Consider the following 8,393-nt stretch of genomic DNA (forward strand, 5'->3'; position numbering starts at 1 on the left):
CAAGGTAATTGTAGATGTATTTATATATATATTCGAGTCCTCATACATTGATTATTAGCTTGTACAATGGTTATATCTTCTTATATTTGATGTATTTATATGTATTCGATATGTCCTACACTTGTTGTTACTTTTTACAGTGATTTTGAAATGTTGTAGTTAGATGAATTTATATGTATTTTAGTTCATTCAACAATATTTTTAAATACACCAGTTGTTCTGTAATTAGTTATGTATTCACCCTAAATGTATTCATATGTATTCTCAAGACAACCGTATTCTGCTGTATTTAACTGTGTTAATCTACTTTTTTAGAGATTGTGGGTTGTATGTCAGGGCATACGCAGAGTATTTGAGCACTTATGGATTGGTTCCACAAAGAACCTTTGATGCCAATTTACTCCGTCAAAGATATGCTGCCCTCCTTTGGAACTATGCTATACGGAAGATAGACGTTGATGCCATAAACGACAATGAAGCACCCGCAAAGATTGTTAGGCAAATCATAGATTCAGATACTTCTGTGACGATAGTTTTAAAATAATTTTCTGTAAATCGGATTTTATTTGCAGCTTATTACTGAATACATCATGGTTTTACTCAACATTTGTTATTTTTGAATACATGAATGTATTTTGTCTTTAAGGTGTTAATGAATGAAACCATAACAATCTTTAAGTTATGCTATTAATTCATATATTATGTTGTATTTATGTATTAATAATCATCCACATATTTCTATTATGTATTTATATAGCTGTATTATGCTGATACATATCCCTGCTATAATCAACATAATTTAATGATTTTAAATCCCTGTTATAATGCACCTATATTCTGCAATATTTGAATGATAGACAAGTAGTGTATTCAATTGTATTTTACTGTATTTATTTAATTTTAATGATAGACAATGTTGTATTCAATGGTTGTATAAATGTCCTCATATATACATATCCTGTTATATTCAGCATAATTCAATTGCATACAGATACAAAAATATCATTCAAGCTATATTAAAAAGTCAAAACACCATATTTAATGTTAATCTAACGTGTATGTATTTTTGTTTTACTGTATTTCTGTGTATTTAAATGATAGACAATGTTGTATTCATTATATTTTATTGTATTTATTATATTTTTAGACTTAGCTATTTTCAGTGACTATATTCTATTTTTATTTCCTAACGTTTGTATTCTACTGTATTTATGTATTAGTATAATCTTCCACATAGTTTTATTTCAAGCTATATTAAAAAGTCAAAACACCATATTTTATGTTAACCTAACTTGTATGTATTTTTGTTTTACTGAATTTCAGTGCATTTAAATGACAGACAGTGTTGTATTAACTGCATATTTTTGTTTTACTGTATTTCAGTATATTTAAATGATAGGCAGTGTTGTATTCATTATGTTTTAATCATTGTATTTTACTGTATTTATTATATTTTCAGACTTAGCTATGTTCAGTGATTATATTCTATTTTTTATTTCCAAACATTTGTATTCTACTGTATTTATGTATTAGTATAATCTTCCACATAGTTGTATTATTTTTTTAGTAGTATTTTTGGAATTAAATTACATATGTGTTCAATATTTTGGTTAAACTTGCCATCTATTTATGTGGTTACACGTATCACTTCCAAGCAGAATCTCAAACAGTATCAGTGGAAAAAAATTATCAAACAATACTAGAGAAAAAAAGGAGTGAAACTCTGAAGGTGGCTCTGTTTTTTTTGTGTTCGACATTTGCAGAATCTTCTCATAAATTAAATTGCTAATGTTGCGTGTTTTAATGGTGTTTGTTGAGTTATATTAGGAGTGTATCACGTTAATTGATCCACTTTCTATTTTTAAACAGTTGGAGGGACCTTTTTTTTTTACGTTAATTTTCGTTACTGTATTCGAAATACATAGCGTGAATACACCTGAATACATAAACGTACAACTGTGTTTCCTGTTTTTCAGCCAAGTTTTCCTACTATATTCATGAATACAATAGATTGAATACATCGAATACTTGACCATAACAACTGAAAAGATAGCTATAGGAAATAATTAAGTATATGGTAACTATAGGAAGGTAATAGCCACTAAACAATAGTCATTTCTGAAAATTCCTCTATATATATATTTTCTATGGCCCATTAAATTGCCAGGCCTATATTATAAGAACTTTCGTGTTATATTTTGAAAAATAAATAAGTTAGTGTTGTACATGAGCCAATGTGCGGTTACGATTAACTCCAGTGTAAGGCTCCACTAAGATTCAATACAATATTTGATAAGAGCCTTGTGTACATCTAAATAGTAGTAATATAAATGACTCTTTGCCACCACCTAAAAATCAGCAGCCCCACCACTACCTGAAGTAAATTTTGAAGACCAAATTCCAAAGGTGAGCCCTCGCAACGCATATTTATTTGATGGAATAATGGTCGATGTTGATGACTTGGATGGCAATAAAGAACCACCTCTACTGGTAGCCAATCTTGAAGAACAACAAGTGGGACCAAAAGATTTGGTGGGTAATGAAGAATGATTGACAACCTTGAAGCACCACAAGGGCGATCAAATGAAGAATGGTGCAGGGCTTGCAGGCCAGAGAAGAAGTCGGTGTGCATACCTATTTGTAAATTTCGACCCTTCATTCCTAGTGATAACATATAGGAGACAAACATTGATTGCGTGGCTCTGAAAGTATCAAGGGAATCAATACAAATGACAACTTCTGAATGAATGAGCTTATGAGACAAATATCATTACAGCAGATCCCATTGGGGGTTGTGCAAGATTGATGTCACCACCCAAATTTTCATCCGTAGGATGTCGTGATAATACCTAATTACTAAGACTAGGTAAACCTAATATTTACTGAATTAAATGACAAAATTTGACCAGAAACAACTATTAAGAATGTAACTGAAATTTCTATAGTAAACCAATAATCCCGAGTGCAATACAATATCCAAAATCGGTAGTACAAATCTTAAGCTCAACTGAGTTTACTAGGAAAAATTTTCTAAATATAATTGTTCCGGAATAGAAATAGACAATATAAGTACAATATCAGAAGGTAACTCTGAGACCTGCGAACACGACGACAGGTATACCTCGGGTCTCCACAACAAAACCCGAACAACTAGCTAGTGATCAACCAACTCCGAAGTACCTGGATCTGCACAAAAATGTGCAGAAAGCGTAGCATGAGTACACCACAACAGTACCCAGTAAGTATCAAGACTAACCTCGGTGGAATAGTGTAACGACCTGATCGGTCGTTTTGAGATCTAGCATGTCATTCGGCAGTTTGAGGTCATGAGTAGCTTTACTTTGGGTATTACGACTTGTACGCGTGGTCAGAATTTAATTTCGGGGAGTTCAGAGTCGATTTGGAAAGCAAATTCTAATTTTGGAAGCCTTAAGTTCGAGGAATTTACTAAAGTATAATTTTTGAGTAAACGACCTCGGAATCAGTATTTGAAGGTTCCAACAGGTCCGTATGATAATTTTGGACTTAGGCGTATGACCGGAGCGGGTTTTGGATGACCCAGAGCGTTCCGGCGCCTATTATTGAAGTTGGCATTTTGGAAAAATTTCATACATTTGGATTGAAGTGTATTTCAATGTTATCGATGTTCGTTTGGGATTCGGAGTCTGGGAATAGCTCCGTATGATGATTCTGGTGTTGGGAGCACGTCCGGAAGTGGATTTGGAGATCCGTAGGTTATTTTGGGGTCATTTGGGCGAAAGTTGGAAATTTGGATAATTCTAAGAAATTTGACCGGGAGTGGACTTTTTGATATCGGGGTCGGATTCCGATTACGAAAGTTGGAGTAGGTCCGTAATGTCAATTATGACTTGTGTGCAAAATTTAAGGTCAATCAGACGTGATTTGATAGGTTTCGGCATCGATTGTAGAAGTTTGGAATTTCAAAATTCCTTAAGTTTGAATTGGAGGATGATTCGTATTTCAATACTGTTTGATGTGATTTGAGGCCTCGAACAGGTTCATGTTATGTATTGGGACTGGTTGGTACGATTGGACGGGGTCCCGAGGGCCTCGGGTGTGATTCGGGTTGGTTCCGGACCAAGTTTGTTTGTTTTGATGATGTGGTTGCTAGTTCTGGTGTTGTTCTTCACGTTTGCGAGGATCCTTTCGTGTTCGCGCGGAAGGATTTTGCTGGTGGGACTCTGTTCTTCGCGTTCGCGAAAAAGGAATTTCTATTGTCCGTCATCTGACTTTAGAAGCTGATATCTAATAATCTATAACGAATTTGGAGATGATCCAAAAATAAATATTGTAGTCCTTTATGTCTAGTTTTGAGAAAGGTAAACCATTAGTCATTTGAAGTTATGTACAAAAAGATATGGTGGATACACTACAGGCTGTATTGGAAGAGTTTGAAAATCTCTGATGCACAGGGCTGACTTTGGAATTTTATATCTCGCAATCTACAAAGAATTGAGATATGATCAACATATAACAGTTATAGTCCTTGATGTCTAGTTTCGATAAAGTAAAACCATTTATGATTTGGAGTTTTGTACAAATGGTTATGACCATTATACTAGAGGCTGTCTGAGAAGAGTTTAAAATTGGCTTTTGGGAATTTTGTTCATCGCGAACGTGATGGGGGGCTCACGAATGTGAAGAAAGGAGTCAGGGCAGTGTTATAAGTCCTCTATTTCGGACCTTTTGAGCCATTATTTCGTATTTTCAGTTGGGAACCTCGGGATTTAACGATTTTGGAGAGGAATTTCACCACAAAACTTGGGGTAAGCATTCTTGACTCATTTGTCATTATATTTCATGGATTAATCTTCATTTTCGGTGTTAGATTATGGATTTTTCAAGAAGAAATTGGAAGAAATTTCTATAATTTCACAAAATGAATTTTCAAGTTTTGAATACCGATTCAGAGTCGGATTTGAATGAATTTAGTATGGTTGGACTCGTAATTGAATGTCTTATCGGATTTTGTGAGTTTCATCAAGTTCCGAGACGTGGGCCCCACTGCCAACCTTTCGAGCGGAGTTGAGAATTTTTATAAATTGTTAAATTTCAAGCATTGGAGTATACATTTTGATTGGTTTACACATTGTTTGCATAGTTTTGGATTGATAAGCATCGCTTTGAGGTGTTAGAGTGTCGTTGGAGCTGGCTATGAAATTTCGGAGCGAGGTAAGTCTCTTGTCTAACCTTATAAGAGAAAATTTATCCCATAAGTGATTTAAATTAATAATTGTTGCTAATTGTGGGGGCTACGTACGCACGAAGTGACGAGAGTCCATGCGTAGCTACTAATATTGCTAAAGTCCGGGTACTTTTGGACTCAAATCATGAATTACTTGTGATAATTGTATCCTTATTTAATTAAAGCAATAGAATTATGTTGCAAATTGTTAGAGGAAATGGTAAAAGATTGAAATCTCACAGACTTGAAATTTTTGTTCAGAATATTTAACTGTTGTAGACATGTGTGTGTGTGTGTGTGTGTGTGTGTGTGTGTATATATATATATATATATATATATATATATATATATATATATATATATATATATATATATATATATATATATTTTTTCACATTCCGGAGGATCATAAGAAAATGTCCTCCTTTCTTGTGGAGCAGGCCGAATGCCTCGGCAGTATAGATGCATCTATGGATCGTACCGCACGTCTCTCGGCAGTGTACACGTCACTCTGGATCGGTCCGTATGACCTCGGCAGAAATCGTGCCTAATAATAATAATTACACTATACTTTGATTTTTTATTGTAGCTTGTGAAACTAATTGATAAATTAAAAATTATTAGAATTGAAAGAATTAATTATCTCTGCTTGTTAAGGAAATTATGGGTATTCCTACAAATAATGTCGATTAAAAATATTCTATTATAATATTATTGACCCTTAGTGAGTGTCAAAGTCGACCTCTCGTCACTACTTCTTCGATATTAGGCTTGATAATTACTGGGTAGACGTTATTTTCGTACTCATGATACACTTGATGCACATTTTTATTGTGCAGGTACAAATATGTCTAGCGGCCTTGTGGGTGCAGAGATGTGGTTAAAATGCGGGGACTTATGTGAGCTGCATTCTATATTACGATCCACAGCCAACAGAGTCTTCTTCAGAGTTATTTATATTTTTTCTGTCTAATTTGTATTCCGGACAGATGCTGTTATTTTATTTCAACTCCCTATTAAATGCTAATGCACTTGTGACACTAAGTTTTGGGAGTGGTTATGGATTGTTTAGAAATTTAATTGCTAAAATATTTATCACTTACTCTATGAGTTCTATCTTTACTATTTAATTGAAGAATGTTAATTTCAAAAATACTAAAATGGGTAATTACGTTAATTAATTATGGTTGGCTTGCGTGACAGCGGTGTTAGGCGCCATCATGACCTTTAATGGAGTTTGGGTCGTGACAACATGGTATCAAAGCACTAGGTTCACGTAGGTCTCACTAGTAATGAGCAAGTCTAGTAGAGTTTTACGGATCGGTACGAAGACGTATGTACTTATCTTCAAGAGGCTACAGGGCTGTTAGGAGCATTTCCCTTCTTGATTGTTTTATCGTGCGATTTGATTCCATTAAGGCTTATGCCTTTATTTCCTTCCTACGCATTCTTACACGATGTTGAGCGCTCGTGTCTATTGGGCATTGAGGAATTGTAATGGTACTACAGATGTGGTGCATGATGTTTCTCCCTGCGTATTTGATTGGGCTATTATCGTCACCTTGCGGAAGGCCGTTCTATCATTTTAGCTCAGTATCGGTAATTCCTACGATTTTGAGGCTATGCACAGTGCTAGTATTATGGTAGTGTGTCTATCTACATGTCAAGCTAGTGAATGGATCGGAAAGAGGATTTCTCAGTGCATGATTTAGAGGTTCAGTATTTAATACCAACAAAGTAAAAACGATCAAACTATGAATGCTCTGGTTTGGGTTGTTGGAGTAATAAGATTTGGTATTTTCGAGTGTGGTGCAAGTTTTATCTGTGACGTGGTGTCGTTGTTCTTGATTGAATGTATTAAGGTTCGCCGGTGTTACAGTCTTCTTGGATTTAGCCTTCGGGGCAGGGTGTTGTGAAATGGTGCCTGAGAGGTGGTTGCCAGAGATAGCTGTGTGCAACGGTCCTGAATCGAATTGGTATTTTTAATGTGACAACTCGAGTAAGATGACCTTCCAGGATGCTTAAAGCTGGTAGAAATTTATTGGTTCAGGTGCTACAAAGGTAGATTTAGATTTGATGCAACATTTGGGTAGCGAAGTATGATAGAGGACATGGAGGGAAGTGTTTCGTGGTAGTTGAAGTACTAGCGGGTCAAGTATGAAAAGCAGAGATTGAGAAGTTGCTTAGAAGAGTTGGTTTAACCGAACTAAGAGTGGCAAATTAGCATATGGATTATGTGGTAGGATAACCACGTGCCTTGGGAAAGTGAAGAACAGTTTGGGAATCGTGATGAAAGGTGATTTGGCCTACGGATTTTTTTTGGAGTGGTGGTCAATGTACGAAGAAAGATTGAATATAGCGGAAAGGAGTTTGCTTGAAAGGAAGAGTGGTGTGAAGATCTGATTATCATTTCAGATGCAATATGACTTGAGTTGGATGGTATTGTTGAACTCTCAGTTTATGTCAATAGGGAATGAATAGACTTGTACAGCTGGTGGACGAGCATAGGCTTAGGAGGTTTACTGAATGGGTGGTAGTTGCACCCAGTGCAACGTCGTTGGAAGATGTCGGCATGGAATTTCACAGGTGGGTTACCTCATGTGAGCAGGATAACGGTTGTGTGATGAAGATGAAACTTCTATGAAGAATTTTACCTGCTACCCGATAATAGGTCGAATATGTGATTGCGGCTGACGGTTCAGAATATTTGGGGAAAGCTTAACAAAAATAATTTAATTAGCGGTTAACGGCGCAAAATCGTGGTAAATGAGGAGGAGGAATAGTTGTGGGCTCTATATTATGTGATGGTATCTTAAAGCTAAGTGGGAGAGTCCCACTATCTACGATTGGATTGCGTGGTCGTCGGCTTGTGAAACTTCTAGTTATCGGTGCATTGGTGAATTATTTGTGACTAATTTGAGCGGAGAAATTGATAAATGTGTGCTATATTTCGTCTTATCGATTCAGGTGCAGGTTTTGGGAAGACTCAAAATTATACTTCTTGTGGAGGTAATGTGCAACGATTTAACAGGGCAATGGAGTTTGGTTATATTCGAGACCAAGTCAGAGTGGGTGACTCTTAGCAACGGTTCAGTGAGTTCAAGAATTTAAGTCTGATACTTAAAAAAATTTGGGTCTGTGGTATGGTTAAGGATCGTGTTCTGCAATTGATTGCGAATGGGACTTG

Source organism: Nicotiana tabacum, chromosome 14, assembly GCF_000715075.1.
Source record: "Nicotiana tabacum cultivar K326 chromosome 14, ASM71507v2, whole genome shotgun sequence".
Taxonomy (NCBI): Eukaryota; Viridiplantae; Streptophyta; class Magnoliopsida; order Solanales; family Solanaceae; genus Nicotiana; species Nicotiana tabacum.